Below are 18,164 nucleotides of genomic sequence, written 5' to 3' on the forward strand. Positions count from 1 at the left end.
ACACTTTAGCTCTTTTCTTATAAGCTCTTAATTTCAGTGCACACTAAAAACTTAATTTGCACGTTTCCAGCAATTGAAACCCTGGCTGAATCATGGCTGCAGGAGCTTTCACATCAACACTGAAGATGAATTATAAATGGCATGACAGTGTTCGAAATGCAATTAAAGAGATTTATAAATATATTTTTTGAAAATGATTTGTGCTTAAGCCTAATGTAAGGCAAGGCAAGGCAAGGCAAGGCAAGGCAAGGCAAGGCAAGGCAAGTTTATTTATATAGCACATTTCATACACAATGGCAATTCAAAGTGCTTTACATAGAAGAAATTAAAATAATGAAAAGAAATAAGAATAATTAAAACAGTTTAGAAAAATAAAATAAAATACAGTACTTAAAAAATATATATATATATATATATATATTTATTATAGATCTTTCTTTCAAAGGATTCCCTTAAGACTTAAATCTTTCAACCTTCTTTTAACCTTCAATCTTCTTATGACTTCCATCTATCAACTTTCCTTTAACTTTCTTTTCTCCCTCATTTACTCACACGTTGTTTTCACTTTCTTTAGCACTTTAGCACTGCGTTCACATTCTTTCTCAGACGAAAACTTTAATATCGTCATTTAAATACTGTTCTACTTTCAAACCCACATTAATCACTTTCACATTATCACCTTCTGAGTGGGCATTTACAGTTTCGGGCTAAATGCCCTGCTGACATAGGAGAAATTAAAATAATTAAAAGAAATAAGAATAATTAAAACAGTTTAGAAAAATAGAGTAAAATAAAGTACAGTACAAACAGTCGGACGAACAGCAGCACAGTGCTCATTCAGTAAATGCACAGCTAAACAGAAGTGTTCTGAGTCTGGATTTGAATGTGACCACTGTAGGAGCACCTCTGATCTCTTCTGGAAGCTGGTTCCAGCATAATAGCTAAAAGCAGACTCACCATGTTTAGAATGAACCCTTGGTATTTCTAGCTGATATGATCCTAATGATCTGAGTGATCTGTTGGGTTTATATTCAGTGAGCATATCTGCAATGTATTGAGGTCCTAGGCCATTGAATGATTTATATACCAGTAATAATACTTTAAAATCAATCCTAAATCTAACTGGGAGCCAGTGTAAAGACCTGAGGACTGGTGTGATATGTTCATATTTTCTGGTTCTGCTCAGAATCCTGGCGGCAGCGTTCTGTATGAGCTGCAACTGTCTTATGGTCTTTTTGGGAAGGCCAGTGAGGAGTCCATTACAATAATCCACCCTGCTGGTGATGAAAGCATGCACAAGTTTCTCTAAGTCTTGTCTGGAAACAAAGCATCTAATTCTTGCAATATTTTTCAGATGATAGTATGCTGATTTAGTTATTGCTTTGACATGACTACTGAAACTAAGGTCTGACTCTAGTGTCACACCAAGATTCCTGACTTGATGTTTAGTTGTTTGACCCCTAGAGTGAAGGTATGCGTTCACCTTGAGAACTTCATCTTTGTTTCCAAACGCAATAACTTCAGTTTTGTCTTTGTTTAATTGAAGAAAGTTTTGACACATCCAACTGTTGACTTCGTCAATGCATCGGCACAGGGAGTCAATGGGGCTGTAATCGTTAGGCGATAGGGCTAAGTACAGCTGTGTATCGTCTGCATAGCTGTGGTAAGCAATTTGGTTATTTCTCATTATTTGGCTCATTGGGAGCATATACAGGTTGAACAGGAGTGGCGCAAGAATTGAGCCTTGAGGGACTCCGCATGTCATGGATGTCCACTCAGACTTATGGTCTCCTATACTCACATAATAACCTCTCCCATCTAAGTATGACCTGAACCATTTTAGGACTATCCCAGAAAGCCCCACCCAGTTTTCCAGCCTGTCAAGAAGTATGTTATGATCGACAGTGTCAAATGCAGCACTGAGGTCGAGTAGTACCAGCACTGATAATTTTCCTGAATCAGTATTTAAGCGAATATCGTTTATTATCTTTATGAGCGCTGTCTCTGTGCTGTGGTGCGGTCGGAAACCAGATTGAAAATTGTCAAAGTATCCATTCGAGCTTAAGAATTTGTTCAGCTGATTGAAGACAACTTTTTCAATGATCTTGCCTATGAAAGGAAGATTTGAGATCGGTCTATAGTTGCTTAATATGGTCTTATCCAGATTGCTCTTTTTCAGGAGGGGCTTGACAACTGCAGTTTTCAGGGAGTTTGGAAAACTCCCAGAGAGAAGTGTAGAAATGTAGAAATTATTAATCAGCAGTTATAGTAAGTTTCTTTGTTTCTGGTTGTGGTTTAAGCTCTTGTGGAAGAGGCGTGTCTTCAGATGCTTCCTGAAAGTTGTGATGATAAAAGGGTTATTAAGTGCAGTAAATGGGACACAGAGTAGAATATTGATGTTTGTTTATTTGAGGGGAATGAGTGTTATGTAAGTGTAGGAAAGAGAATGGCCAAAGCTGTATTGTAATCTATTATCTGATCCACACTCCGGAGCAGAGGGGGGCGGTAATGCACCAAAAAGCTGGATGCCAACCGCCGTAAAATTGGAAAGAAGAAGAAGAAGTTGTGATGATCTCATCAGATCAGGTGGAGGATGAGGTCTTGAGCGTCAGTTCCTGATTGTGTTACTACTTTCAAGACTGGGATTACAGGTCGTGTTTGTTCAGAAAGTTTCTTACCAATAGGCTTGCTTATTTATTAAAAAAGCAAAAGCTTGGTGTGACCATCCATCAACATCCTCTCCACTTGACTCTTTTTGAAGAAACAAAGAAAGAAGTAAGGTAATACTCTGTAAGTACTTTGCATTTTACACCCTTTACAGAAAGTCACAGTGTAGTGTGAAGTGTTACCAGGACTGATTATAGTGTCCAGACATCTGTGGATATTTTATAATGTTAGAAATATGATGCACTTTAGATCCCGCTAACTTTAATCTCAGCTCAAAAGTTTTGTATAGGCTACTAGCAGGAAAAACTAATTTTACCATTTTAACTTTCAATAATCAGAGGCCGTGTGTGTGTGTGTGTGTGTGTGTGTGTGTGTGTGTGTGTGTGTGTGTGTGTGTGTGTGTGTGTGTGTGTGTGTGTGTGTGTGTGTGTGTGTGTGTGTGTGAGAGAGTGTGTGTGAGTGTGTGTGAGTGTGGTTGTGGTCAAAATGTACATGTACCTTGCAGAATCTGCAAATTGTTAAATATTTTGACAAAATAAGAGGGATCACCCTCATAGATAAACCACACAAATTTCACATATGTCCTACATGTAATGCTTTTAACAAGTGGATCACGTCACAGATACAGGTTCACTGTTGTTACTTTTACCCTGGTGTTTTTGTTTGGTCTTTAGACTTGTATTGTTCTCGTTTCCTATCCAGTGGTTGTACCTTGTAGTTTTCCTTCACTGTAAAAGAAAATCCTAATTTTACAGAAAATAACTGTGATTTTTGTATGGTAATTAAATAAAATTTTAACATGTAAAATTACAAAGAACATACACTGTTAACCCTTGCTGTAAAAAAGGCAAAATTCTGACAGTATCATACCATTTTCCATTAAAACAGTAATATCCCGTGGAAAACAATGCATTATGGGTTATATTTGTCGTTTTTGAAAAAATAGCCTACAAGAATATACTGTGAGTTAACAGTGTTCAAAGTCGACACTCAGAGCCTGTTCAAAATCACACCCTATACCCTCATTCACTATTCCCTACATTAATTCACTTATATAGTCCACTTGACAGAGTGAATGAAAAGAAGAGAGTGAATTGAGACACTGATGAACACCTGATAAGCAGAATCACTGAAGGACAAAAAAGAAAAAAGAGAAACACAAGAACTACAACTGACGCCCAGCCATACTGAGTGTGAAAACAGTGTACAAACCAGTTTAACATTATTTCTTTCATACATGTACAAAAGCTCATGTTGAGAATTAACAGATATTTAGTTGATGATGTTTTATAGAAAATAATAAAGTTTGTTGTCACCATGATGGAGATCAGTATTTGCTTTATAACATTAGTTTCTCTCTGACTGCTGTAACTGTGAGTTTATAAAACACATCTATTATGGATGTGGCCAGCAGCCATATCACCCTGTAGCCCAAGACTGGTTGCCCACTGAAGCTAAGCAGGGCTGAGCCTGGTTAGTACCTGGATGGGAGACCTCCTGAGAAAAACCAGGTTGCTGCTGGAAGAGGTGTTAGTGAGGCCAGCAGGGGGTGCTCAACCTGTGGTCTGTGTGGGTCCTAATGCCCCAGTATAGTGACAGGGACACTATACTGCCAAAAAGAGAACCGTCCTTCGGATGAGACGTTAAACCGAGGTCCTGACTCTCTGTGGTCATTAAAAATCCCAGGATGTCCTTTGAAAAAGAGTAGGGGTGTAACCCCGGCATCCTGGCCAAATTTGCCCCTTGGCCTCTGTCCATCATGGCCTCCTAATCATCCCCATATACTGATTGGCTTCATCACTGTCTCATCTCCACCAGTAAGCTGGTGTGTGGTGGGCGTTCTGGCGCACTATGGCTGCCGTCGCATCATCCAAGTGGATGCTGCACATTGGTGGTGGTTGAGGAGATTCCCCCATCTATGTAAAGCGCTTTGAGGTCTCAGAAAAAGCGCTATATATATAAAAAATGTAACAAATTATTATGGCAAGAAAAAGTCAAGAGGAAGTTGATCAAGTGTTTATGGCTGTTGTAAGGATGCCATAATCATCCTGGTCATGTCTGATTCTCCGATCTCATCCTGTGTATAAGCTTTGAATTTATGTGTATTTCAAATTTATCCTATATCTGTGAATCTACAAAATTACATTTACATTTACATTTACATTTAGTCATTTAGCAGACGCCTTTCTCCAAAGCGACTTACAAATTAGGACAAAATTCAGCGAGTCATCATAAAGAGGCAAAAGCAACAACAACGCAAGAAGTGCTCAAAGTACGAAGTTCAGGTATTATTCAGAGTAGCATAAGCCTGATAAGTGATGTTACAAAGGGAAAGGAAAATTTTTTTTTTTTTTTTTTTTTTTTTTTTTTTTTTTCTATAAGGTTAAGTGCTCACGGAAGAGATTGGTTTTCAGCTGTCTTTTGAATGTTGTCAGGGATTCTGCATTCCGGATGAGGGTGGGGAGAGCGTTCCACCAGCATGGAACTGTGAATGAGAATGTTCTGGAAAGTGATTTTGTGGCTTTCTGTGATGGAACCACGAGACGTCGCTCGTTGACCGATCGTAGGTGTCTGGTAGGGATGTAGACTCGTAGGAGTGAGTGAAAGTAGGAGGGAGCTGAGCCTGTGATAGTTCTGTAAGCAAGCGTCAGTGCCTTGAACTTGATGCGAGCAGCGAGAGGTAGCCAGTGCAGAGAGATGAACAGAGGAGTGACGTGGGCCCTCTTGGGCTCGTTGAAGATAAGACGAGCTGCAGCATTCTGAATCATCTGTAGGGTTTTGGTTGCACATGCTGGAAGTCCAGCCAGAAGAGCATTGCAGTAGTCAAGCCTAGAGATGACCAGGGCCTGGACGATGAGTTGTGTTGCATGCTCAGTTAGGAAAGGCCTGATTTTCCTGATGTTGTGCAGTGCAAACCTGCATGATCGAGCTGTCTTTGAAATGTGATCTGTGAAGGTCAGCTGGTCATCAAACGTTACTCCAAGATTTCTGACCGATCTTGATGGGGTGATTAATGATGACTCTAGCTGGATGGTGAAGTCGTGCTGTAGAGACGGATTGGCAGGGAGGACGAGAAGCTCAGTCTTTGCCAGGTTGAGCTGCAGGTGATGTTCCTTCATCCATGTGGAGATGTCCGCCAGACAGCTTGAGACCCGTGCAGCTACTGTGGGATCATCTGGTTGAAAGGAGAGGAAGAGCTGCGTGTCATCAGCATAGCAGTGGTAGGAAAAACCGTGTGCCTGTATGATGTGTCCCAGTGATGTGGTGTAGATGGAGAAGAGGAGGGGACCAAGAACTGAACCCTGGGGAACCCCTGTGGTCAGCTGATGTGCTCTGGATACCTCACCTCTCCATGCGACCTTGAAGGACCTACCTGTGAGATAGGACTCAAACCAGTGGAGTGAAGTTCCTGTGATGCCCAGTGATGAGAGGGTGGACATAAGGATCTGATGATTCACCGTGTCGAAGGCAGCAGACAGATCCAGGAGAATGAGGACTGAAGATTTGGAAGCAGCTTTTGCGATCCGTAGGGCTTCTGTGACTGACAGTAATGCAGTCTCAGTTGAGTGTCCTTTCTTGAAGCCAGATTGGTTGACGTCCAGCTGGTTGTTTAGAGACAAGAAGGATGTTAGTTGGTTGAAGACAGCTCTTTCAAGTGTCTTCGCAATGAATGGTAGGAGAGAGATAGGTCTGTAATTGTCTACAAATGATGTGTTTAGCGTTGGTTTTTTGAGCAGTGGAGTAACCCGAGCCTGCTTGAATGCTGTAGGGAAGGTGCCAGTATGGAGGGATGAGTTGATGATGTGTGTGAGTGATGGTAGAAGTGTGGGAGAGATGGCTTGTAGAAGGTGTGAGGGGATGGGGTCAAGCGGGCAGGTGGTAGGGTGACTGGAGAGGAGAAGTGTAGATACTTCTTCCTCGGTTAGCGAAGAAAAGGAGGACAGAGGGATATTGGCTGTGGAAGGGGTCGGTCTGGGTTCCTGTGTGTGTGGAGCTGAGAATTGACTGCTGATAGCTGTTGTTTTCTTGGTGAAGAAGTGCGCAAAATCGTCAGCAGTTAAGGAGGAGGCGGGTGGTGGTGTAGGTGGACAGAGGAGAGAGTTGAATGTCTTGAAGAGTAGTCGTGTGTTGGAGGAGCTGTTGATCTTGTTGTGGAAGTATGAAGATTTTGCAGCATGAACATCGACAGAAAAGGAGGAGAGGAGAAATTGATACATACTCAGGTCAGATGCGTCTTTTGATTTGTGCCATTTCCTCTCCGCTGCCCTGAGTTCGGTCCGGTGTTCCCGAAGAACCTCAGATAACCAGGGGTTAGAGGGAGTAGCGCGTGCTGGCCTGGAGGAGAGGGGGCAGATAATGTCTAGAGAAGAGATTAGAGTGGAGCATAAGGTGTCCGTTGCGGTATTCACATCCAGAGATAAGAATTGTGAGGGTGGGGGAAGAGAGGATGACACGGCAGAGGAAAGATGGGAGGGGGAAAGTGAGCGCAGGTTTCGTCTGAAAGTGACTGGTGGTGGGGGTGGTGGTGCAGGGGTAGAGAGTTGTAGACTGAAAGTAATGAGGAAATGATCTGAAACGTGGAGAGGTGTCACCAGGATGTTTTCTGTGGTGCAGTTGCGTGTGTAAACCAGGTCCAGTTGGTTGCCTGATTTGTGAGTACCTGTGGTGATGAGTCGTTTGAGATCGAAAGAGGCTAGGAGTGAGGTGAAGTCTGTTGCATGTGGCTTTTCGAGATGAATGTTGAAGTCACCGAAGACTAGAAGTGGGGTGCCGTCCTCAGGGAAAGTGGACAGCAGCACATCCAGCTCATCTACAAAGTTACCCAGCTGACCTGGGGGGCGATAAATGACTACAATATGGATTTTAATGGGAGTTGTAAGTGTAATAGCATGATATTCAAATGAGTTGTTGTTGCATAGAGAAGAGAGCGTGGAGTATTTGCAATTGTTAGAAACGAGAAGCCCTGTACCCCCACCTCTCCCAGACTGGCGCGGGGAGTGGGAGAAGGAGAAATTGCTAGAGAGAGCAGCAGGGGTTGCTGAGTCTTCTGGACGGATCCAGGTCTCAGTCAGCCCCAAGATACTAAGAGTAGAATGCGATGCAAAGGCTGGAATGAAGTCAGCTTTATTGACTGCTGACTGACAATTCCATAGACCCACGGAAAGAGAGAGAGGAGTGTGTGAGGATGTGAGGATGGGACGCAGATTGGCAGTATTGCGCTGTCTATTGCGCGTGATGAAAGGACGTTGCCGAGAGATAACAGGAATGTATTGAAAGCACATGTTGATGAAGGTGAACAATAAGATAAGTAGAGGGAAAAAGAAGGGAAGAGGAGATACTTAAGTGCCTTTCTGGTGTCCTTGCTCGGTGTAGTCGCGCAGGTAGAGTCGCTGGTCTTTACCCGAGTCGGTCTTCACACGAGGAGGCTGAACACGAGAGCTGAATGCTTCCGCTGACGCTTCCGCGGCAGCGTGCAAATTACACAGATATACAGATAATGCTCTCACCGCTTGAGTGAGTACAGCTGTTTCGTTCGGGCAATTAAGTCAATAACGGCAAAATGTGTCAAATCTAAAGTGCTAGGAGCAACGGCTTAAGTTACGTGCAAATTAGGTTGCTATAAACAGTTACATGTGTTTCGTTCGCGGCTATTTCTCTAAAGTGCCAATGCGTCTAACTGAAATACAGGATTATGTCAAATTAAAATTACAAAAGAACAAGAAAATCGAAGATGGCCTTACCTTGACTAAAATACAGCACTGAAAAATCAGGAGAACAAGGTATTCTAGAGAAAACCACTTGCGAGCTGCGTGCCTCTAGTATGCTGCCCGCTGGTCCTATTGAAGTGATCTGAAAGCCCTTCTATTTATATCTATCAATTTTCACAGATGCTGTTTCGTTCGGGCAATTAAGTCAATAACGGCAAAATGTGTCAAATCTAAAGTGCTAGGAGCAACGGCTTAAGTTACGTGCAAATTAGGTTGCTATAAACAGTTACATGTGTTTCGTTCGCGGCTATTTCTCTAAAGTGCCAATGCGTCTAACTGAAATACAGGATTATGTCAAATTAAAATTACAAAAGAACAAGAAAATCGAAGATGGCCTTACCTTGACTAAAATACAGCACTGAAAAATCAGGAGAACAAGGTATTCGAGAGAAAACCACTTGCGAGCTGCGTGCCTCTAGTATGCTGCCCGCTGGTACATCCAGCAACATTTCTGTAATTAGTTATTCTGAAGGATATTGAAATCATATAGTGCATTAAAACATGTTGAATTTCTGCTTGACACACACACACACACACACACACACACACACACACACACACACACACATAAACAATCAGCATATGAATCTCAACAATGGTGACAATCAAAAGTTTCCTGTCGCAATGCATGCTGGATTCCAGGATATTATAAAACTCCCAGCATGCACTGCTGCGTGAATAAAAAAAATTATTGCCACCATTGTTGAGATTCTTGTGCTAATATGTTATATATGTGTGTTTCTACTATACAGTGTAACTGTTTTTTGGTTGTGCATGATGTGTTAGAGAAAATTCATCATTGTAAGCCATTGCTGCATTTTGCATTCCATTGGTGGAAATTTAACACTTTCGATACACGATTAAACTCTTGATTAATGAATGAACAGGCTATATGATGATTTTGTCATCATTAAAAAAATAAAAAAAACTGTGTGTGTGCACATGTTGCTTGCAAAAACACAGTTCAGGTAGCAAGGGAAAAAAGCTAATGTTAAAAAGTCAAGGGTCATCATCCCAACTCAAGCAAACACTGATCTCTATAATGGTAACCTCAAACCAAACATTTTCAATTAAACATCTCAATAACAACTTCTGTAGATGAATGACAGAAATAAAGTCATACTGGTTAATGATTCGTGTAAAAATGTGTAATGGCTGGAAATCAGTTTTAGTTCTTGTGTTTCTCTATTTTCTGTTCTAGTGTTCCTCTTTCCTTCAGTGATTCTGCTTGTTAACAGCAGGTGTTCATCACTAATGCTCAACAATCACTTACATATTCACTTAATTCTCACTGCGTCAATGTTACTTTTTACTCTTTGTAGTGTGGATTTTCCTGTGGGGTTGAAAAGGTTAACAGTGTAAGATAAAAAGACACACCCACGAAAAGTATTTTAACAGTAATAAACTGTAAGTTATTGTAAAGTGATCCACTGGAGGCAAGAGTAAATGAGAACCCAAGTGCAGTTTATTATAAACAAAACCAAACATGAACAAACAAAAACATGGCGTGGCATGAAAACTCAAAACAAGACATGAACATAAACAGTACTCACAACAATGGTTACAGGAGACATGAGGGCTTAAAGGGGTCATATAATGGTACATGCACTTTTACAAGTTGATTGCACTGAAATGTCTGTTGGCAGTGCCTGTACACAACCATCCTATCATGATTAAAATCCATCCAGTGGTTTTGTTTTAATCTCCTTATATGTTTGACCATCTATGAAATCAAGCCGTTCGATATTGTGACGTCATAAGATCGTACGCCCCTCCCGCGATTGTGATTGACAGCCGTGCTTCAACACAAGACCCGCCCTGAGCAAGCTGTGACAGCCGTCGTCATAGTAGTCCGCCATTGTTGATATGCTGGAGTAGAATGGCGTCTACACGATTGTGGTGTTCTGTTCTTAGATGTAATAAGGAACACCGCAGTCATTTGGATGTTCCTAAATCTGAGCCGTTATAGATGCAGTGGCTGAGTTTTGTTTTTGAAGCTATATGCCCAAAGGATTGACGCGGGGATTCCCTCACGGGGATTCCCCACGATCATCCATGCTTTCATGTTTACGGAATCATTTCACACCAGACAGCTTCACAAACGAGAAAAAACGGATCGGTACCAACGTGTTACTGCTGAACCTCCAGAAGATGTGAGTGTAATGTTTTATTAACCTTTATATTAGTATTTATATTAATCTTTGCGAAATTTGCAAACCTTGCTGCAGGCTTCACGATGAATGCATCTAAGGTTTACACTCAGGGTACATTACAGCATGTTTTCTATGTACGACGTTCTCAATATAATTCATAATCCCACGTTTATAATGAACAACGCGTGGTTATTGTGTTACAAACGGTGTATGCACAGAACAGAGGGGCGGGGTGAGCAAAGCTCATTATCATTTAAAGACAGAGCTGTTTTTGACCAGGTAAAATTAGTGTTTTCTTACAATACTAATGAGAATTTTTAATTAAAGTATATTACAAACTTTTAATTTAGACCCTAAAGAATCATATTAGCTTGTACAAAAATGGCATTATATGACCCCTTTAAATACACACAAGGCTAATGTCTAGACAAGGGACACCTGTGGACAATGAAACAATGACAACATGACACATCAGACAAGGGAACACATGGCAGGCTCACATGACTTACAAGGGATCACATGACAGACAAGGAAACATGACGTGAACAAACCCAAAAACAAAACTGTTACAGTTATAAAACAGGTATATACTAGTTTACTGTAAATGTAGTTTTTTTTGGGTCACCATTGTGCTGAAGAATAGAGCCTGTGCTTCAGTCAGGAGAAGATGTAGAAACATTGATGATCTGCTGCATGTTGCTTTATTTAACAGGCGGTGACTGTGTAGTTGCTGGTCCAGTGGCAATCTTTGTTTCTTTTTTTTTTTTTTACAATAGTTTTTTAGTGGTTTCAAATGAAATAAGTTCACAATAATACTCTGCTCACGTTATTAGCGCATTATACATTTTAGTTAATACATTTAAATGACAGTTGGTCAATTTAAGGCAGTCAGTTTCTGCAAGTGAAATGAGTTAACTCGAGTTTTAATTTAGTGCATTTTTACAGTAACATACTCTAGATTACAGTAAATAACTGTACAATTAACAGTAAATTACTGGCAACAGTGTTGCCAGTATTTTACTGTAAAAAATCCTGGTAAGGTCTAACAGTGTGTGTAAATTAACAATTCGGATGTTATCTTAAGTATTATGACTTCATTGACAAATATTGCTTTGATAGTTTCAGAAATTCTTGGAATGCAGAATTATTCATATTATTGTACTTAAACTGACAACAAGAACTGTACTGTATATGTATGGCATCTCGGCTCTAAAACCACATTAGGCTTTCAGACACAAACCAGAGGTTTACCACTATACCACACAAACCTACTTTTACTACCAGATGAGTCTGAATACAAACAGCCAATGTGGGAATGTCTGTCTAATTCTGCAGAGATAGAATAATGATTTCCAAAAATACATCTGGTGGCTTTTTGGGAGATTTAGTCTAAAGACCATCTGTGACTTGTCTGGTGAAAATTAGGTAAAAGTTGTAGAAAGAGTAGCTGGAAACAATTGATGAATGAGAATATAAGTATGATAGTGTGTGAATATGAAAGTATTGGAATGTGAAGGAAATATGAAATAAAATGTGTTTTACGAGAAAAGAACGAGTGCAAGTTTTTCTTGAGATCATGTGAGACCAAATGAGGCCTTATATGTAAAAACACACAACACTGATTTCTTTTTCACTGCTTATTGTTCTTAATAACACACCTTTTAACATCGAACATGTTTTAACACGTCCCAAATTCGTGAACGCCCAAGAGAGGCAGCTTTCCATCTGGCACGTTGGCAGTGTGCCAGTCAGCACCGCAAGTTCCTTTTTCAGGATACATTGTGCTTAATAACTCTTTTAAACATCAAGCACGTCCCGCTCTTTTTATTCGCATTTATGCATTTCTTCACTCTGAAGTGTCAATAGTGCTATATATTTACATACCGCGATATACACGATTTAGCAATATCTCAAAGGATAGACATTTTATACTGTGGTAACGATATCATCATACCACCCAGCCCTTGTATATACTGTACATAGCAGTGGACTTATGCAGGGCTGTCGCGATAACTGCAATATTGTAATATTGACAAGCCAACGGCAGGAATGCAATTTTCACTTGTTGTCTTTTTATTATTCAGGCTATACTTTTACGTTTCATGCATGTATATTGAATGTTAAAAAAGTATGTTAACAAGAATGAAGATTGTTGAATGAAGACCCCAACAGGCTATTTTTAAGAACATGTGTATCGAGAGAGAGAGAGAGAGAGAGAGAGAGGAGAGAGAGAGAGAGAGAGAGAGAGAGAGAGAGAGAGAGAGAGAGAGAGAGAGAGAGAGAGAGAGAGAGAGAGAGAGAGAGAGAGAGAGAGAGAGAGAGAGAGAGAGAGAGAGAGAGAGAGAGAGAGAGAGAGAGAGTTCCCGCTCTGTTTAGTTTCCGTTGGTTACTGATTATGTCTTTGTTTGTTGCAATAGTTAGGTATTAGTTTCACATGTCAAGTTTACACATCGTAACACTTAATTATATAGCAAAATACGAGCTACAACAGCTCGTGTTATTAGTTCCTATTACCTCACAAACACTGAAATTTTCAAAAACTTTTTGCCTTTTATGTTCAAACCAGAGTCAGAAAGATGAAGAACCTCAAGAAGTGACAAAATGTAAACAACATTTCTGAATGTAAAAAAATTACTGTAAAATTTACAGCAACTTACTGGCAATTTTGGTTGCCAGTAAGCCTGTAAATTTACAAGAGTACTGTAAATCATAAACTACAATTATACTGTAAAATTATACAGCACACCTGTAAAAGCAGCAAAACAAGTGCAGCTGTGAATGTACAGTTCGTTACTGTTATCTTTATAGTATGTTACTGTTATTAACAATGCGTTGAATTAAAGGGCACCTATTATGACCCTTTTCACAAGATGTAAAATAAGTATCTTATGTCCCCAGAGTATGTATGTGACGTTTTAGCTCAAAATACCCAACAGATATTTTTTTACAGCATGTTTAAATTGTAATTTTTTGGGGCTCAGAAAAACGCGCTGTTTTAGTGTGTATCCCTTTAAATGCAAATTAGCAGCTGCTGCCGGCCCAGGGGGCGGAGCCTCACGAGCTCGGCTTCAGTCAGGACAATCTCATCTGATAATATCAGAACAGAAACTCTCAGTAGCGTGTTCATTTCGACTCGGAGTCGGACAATAATGCCCACAGAGCCAGAGAATACTGTATAGAGATTAAACAGGTATAGTTTAGCTTAATTATGGTTATAACTTATTTGTCATCTGCTTTTATCCACTATTAATACAAGCCTGCTTGTAGCAGACCTCGTCCGAATGATGACCAAAATATACTGATGAGTTCAATTAAGTTTATTGTACATCACACAAAAGATGAAGCGTTGGTTTTACTCCAGAAAATCACTGTAAGAGCAGGTAAATAAACACAGTATAAGATGTGAGCATTAAAGTCTTATCCATAAACTCTCTCTCTCTCCCTTTCATTATCATGGAACATACACAGCGAAGTACACAAAACACTCCTTACAACTAACAGTAAACAAATATATACACACCTTTTCAGTCTGTGCTTAATAAACTGGTACACTGTAAATCCGTAAAACTATTCGATGAGCTGTCATAAAGTGCGCGCTCTCACTTTCATTTCTGCCGTGGTCAGTAACGTTAGTCCTGTCGCTCCGGAGACCGTAATCTGGATCACGAACAGTTGGTACAGATCCATCCTCGAGTAAGAACGAGAGTAAATGAAGACTGATATGTTCATTCTGACATCCAACAACAAAACACCTCAATCGCTTAGGAGACACAATGGCGGACTGTGTCCAGCTCACTTAGGGTGGTCTATTCTCAAACTGAAGTGTCACTCAACAGTCGTGGGAGGGGCCTGTGCAATTCTACGTCACATTGCGCTGAATCTGAGAACAGCTCGTTCTGAGACAGTGCTTATGATTTATTGAGATTGTAAAAAAAACACTGGGTGGATTTTTATCATTCTAGGGTGGTTGTGTACACACACTGCCAACACACATTTATGTTCAAACACCATGTAAAAGTGAATTTTGCATAATAGGTGCCCTTTAAAACCTGAGATAACTCATTTAATTTGAGGAAATCGATTGGTCAATTGTCGATACATATTTATACTGTGAGCTTATTTTACTTGAGTCCACTAAGAAAAAGACTTAAATGAGTTAACTTGAAACATCAATTTAACTAAATCCTGCTAGTTAACAACAGCACACATGCATGAGATGAAGAACTTAACAAAAAGATAATCAATGCATCAGCAACTACACAATCACTGCCCTTAAATAAAGCAACATGTATCATATCATCAGTGTTTCTCTGTTCATCCTGAACTGAAGCACAGACTCTACTCTTCAACTCAATGGTGACCCTTTAAATCCCAACAGACCATTAAACACTAACAGTTCTCCACTATATCATTATGTGCAAAAACACATAAAATCACATAAAGTAATTCACTGAAATTTACTTTTTTTGTTTAGTGAAATTGACTGTGAAATTTTACAGTAAACAACTGACTTCAGCCACAGCCTTAGATGAAATCAACTGAAGATAAAATAAGACACTAAATCTCTGAAGATCTCAGAAGAGGAAGATTAAACAACTCCACAAACTAACCAGATTGACTTTATTTATGTCATAATTAGAAGGTATTTTTGAGAATTAACAGAGGTTTAAAAGTTGATGATTTATAGTTTATTTTGTTGTCCCCATGATGGTGATAAGTGTTGGCTTTAGTTGGGCTTTTGCCCTTGACATTCGAACCTTAGTATTTCTCTGGCTGCTTTACCTCTGTGTTTAAAAGGCACAAATGGTTTAGCAAAAAGACTGAGAATAAAGAGATCTGTGAATATGACTGCATAATGATAAAGTCATCAATAAATCTTATAAATCAGTAGCACCTCATTTAATCCAGAGTTTAATCTCTGATTTAAACTTTAATCTTGGTCTTTACATTTATTATTAACATCCTGTGATTTTACATTAGGAAATTCAACAGCATTATTTATATATATATATATATATATATATATATATATATATATATATATATAACACTGTTATTTTGTCACACACATATATCAACAATCGGCATATGAATCTCAACAATGGTGTCGCAATGCATGCTGGGTACCACCATAGTACAGACCTCCCAGCATGCATTGCAACATGCATAAATTATTTATATTTACATTTAGTCATTTAGCAGACGCTTTTGTCCAAAGCAACTTACAAATGAGGACTAAAGCAAGCGAGTCATCGTGAAGAGGCAAAAACAATGCAAGAAGTGCTATAAATTCAAAGTTCAGGCATTGCTCAGAGTAGTATAAGCCAGACAAGGGATGATTAAAGGAAAAGGAAATCTTTTTTATATATATATATATATATATATATATATATATTAGAGGTGGGCATAGATTAATTTGTTTAATCTAGATTAATTTTGAAATTAATCTAGATTAAAATGGCTCATTTGAATTCTGCTGAAGGCATTCAGAATATGTGTGCTACCCAAATAATGACTATACAAGTAAGTCTTTGAGAACGGGTTTCTCAAGCCAGGTGGCGCATTAGACCAGGGGCTCATCTCCTGTTTCCAAAATGCATCACAAACTGCTTGAGAAAGCTGTTCTACTCATAGACTGTAAAAGGTTACTACTGTACTGTTACCGTCCGTAGGCAACATTAGGTAGGCCTATGTTATTATCAACTACTATAGGCTATCAATTAGGGATGGGCGATATGGCCTAAAATCTATATTGTGATATACATTGCAGCCTCTTGCGATAACGATATACAGTATATTATAATAAAACCATTTCAGAACAGATTACACAGACCCATGCTAAACAACTGCTCAATGTATTTTTTTTTTAAAGGGTGTATGTAGTTTTGAGAACATATATTGTGCAAAACTGTAAGTATACAACATCATTTTGCAGATAAATAAAATTTAAGTACACTAGCTGCAGAGACTTAAGTAGGTCTAATGTTTATTATGGCTTGGAGCTTATGAAACCCCAAATTTAAAATTAGAATATTGTCTAACTGATGTCTTTTCAGTTAAAAAGAAACACAACAATGATTCTTAAAATCGAGATTATGTGCTACACCACTAAGATATATTGGAATGGGAATAATACGCGCGCGCTGGTATTCAGTGATATCATGTTTCGTTTTGAATTTGAGGTGGTCGAACGGATTAGTCGTGTGTTAACTTACCGAACTGTTTCCCCACACACTCTGTATATAGTTTGCTGCTGCTCGTCTGACGGCTTAAACCCGAACCAAGTCCAAATAATGGATGTTGCACCGATCTTTTTCACCAGCTTTCACTTTCAGCCGTGTTTACTTAAGATGACGACGAATATGCGTTGCAGCCGAGTTTACCTCTCGGCCGCGGGTAGATTGCGTCATCATAGCTTGTGTAGTATAGAGCCATCTCCCAACCCAGCTTGGAGAATAGATTAACGGCGATATTTTTTTTATCGCGCGATAAGAGTCTCGCGTTAACGCAGCACGTTAACGCCGATAACGGCCCACCACTAATATATATATATATATATATATATATATATATATATATATATAATTATGTTAAGTGCTCATGGAAGAAATGAGTTTTCAGTTGTCTTTTGAATGTTGTCAGGGATTCTGCAGTCCGGATGAGGGTGGGGAGATCATTCCACCAGCATGGAACCGTGAATGAGAATGTTCTGGAAAGTGATTTTGTGGCTTTCTGTGATGGAACCACGAGACGTCGCTCATTGACTGATCGTAGGCTTCTGGTAGGGATATAGACTCGTAGGAGTGAGTGAAAGTAGGAGGGAGCTGAGCCTGTGCTAGATCTGTAAGCAAGAATCAATGCCTTGAACTTGATGCGAGCAGCGAGTGGTAGCCAGTGCAGAGAGATGAACAGAGGAGTGACGTGGGCCCTCTTGGGCTCGTTGAAGACAAGACGAGCTGAAGCATTCTGAATCATTTGTAGAGGTATAGTTGCACATGATGGAAGTCCAGCCAGAAGAGCATTGCAGTAGTCAAGCCTAGAAATAACCAGGGCCTGGACGAGAAGTTGTGTTGCGTGCTCAGTTAGGAAAGGCCTGATCTTCCTGATGTTGTGTAGTGCAAACCTGCATGATCGAGCGGTCTTTGAAATGTGATCTGTGAAGGTCAGCTGGTCATCAAATATTACTCCAAGATTTCTGACCAACCTTGATGGTGTGATTGATGATGATTCTAGCTGGATAGTGAAGTCGTGCTGTAGAGACGGATTGGCAGGGAGGACGAGAAGCTCAGTCTTTGCCAGGTTGAGCTGCAGGTGATGTTTCTTCATCCATGCCGAGATGTCGTTTTTCATTATAAAGACATGGTTATAACAGCCAGAGAAAAACTAGTGTACAAAATCAAGAGTCCAGAGCCCAACTAAAGTAAATTAAATATTTTCAATAAATCATCAACATCTAAAACTCTTTTGTTTCTCAATAAGCACTTCTGATTATGACAGAAATAAAGTCAGTCTAGTTAATAAGTGAAGCTGGTAATGCTGTTTGTGGAGTTGTTTAATCCTCCTCTGCTGAGATCTT

General features: G+C 39.7%; 1 long non-coding RNA gene across 1 annotated transcript in view; it reads left to right on the top strand.

Moving 5' to 3' along the window:
- Nucleotides 1–2,641: 2,641 nt before the first annotated feature.
- The window catches only part of LOC309493343, a 224,280-nt gene continuing 208,757 nt past the window's right edge, over nt 2,642–18,164 (top strand). The window contains exon 1 of the long non-coding RNA XR_014203846.1: nt 2,642–2,790. This is a non-coding gene — a long non-coding RNA (uncharacterized lncRNA). The remainder of the gene's footprint in view (nt 2,791–18,164) is intronic.

This window comes from Leuciscus leuciscus (genome assembly GCF_965113295.1).
Source record: "Leuciscus leuciscus genome assembly, chromosome: 2".
Lineage (NCBI taxonomy): Eukaryota > Metazoa > Chordata > Actinopteri > Cypriniformes > Leuciscidae > Leuciscus > Leuciscus leuciscus.